The sequence below is a fragment of the Palaemon carinicauda genome, chromosome 28 (genome assembly GCF_036898095.1).
Source record: "Palaemon carinicauda isolate YSFRI2023 chromosome 28, ASM3689809v2, whole genome shotgun sequence".
Lineage (NCBI taxonomy): Eukaryota > Metazoa > Arthropoda > Malacostraca > Decapoda > Palaemonidae > Palaemon > Palaemon carinicauda.
The window spans coordinates 97,663,639-97,664,156 of record NC_090752.1 but is presented as its reverse complement, the minus strand read 5'-3'; positions in this window follow the sequence as shown (position 1 = coordinate 97,664,156).

Here is a 518-nt window from a genome sequence, read left to right as displayed (position 1 = left end):
AATAAACATCAAAATCCTCTATAAAAATTAAAAGTGGATATGTAAACTGTGAAGAGATTATACCTCGGAATTTTCTCAAAAAAACATATCATTTATTATTGAAATCTGGGTTTATTATAGTATTTTAGTATTATAGTATTATAGTATTTTAAAGATCGTTTACTATGCGAACATTGGGAGAAAATACTGCTGTGAAACATTTGTGTTTGTGAGTTTGTGTATGTTGGAGAGAGAGAGAGAGAGAGAGAGAGAGAGAGAGAGAGAGAGAGAGAGAGAGAGAGAGAGAGAGAGAGAGAGGGGGGGGGGGTTATTTTTAAATGATGAAGGTTAGGTATTGTACTAATCCATTTCACAGTTTACCCAATACGAAAATAAATATAATGTTATTCGAATCACCATGGCGAAATTTAATCATTGCTTTTCATAACGTTAATATTACAACAAAAAAACAGATATTTACCTCCTATCATCTGAAACGTTTTTGTAAATTGCCAGTATACCTTTTCAAAACAAATACC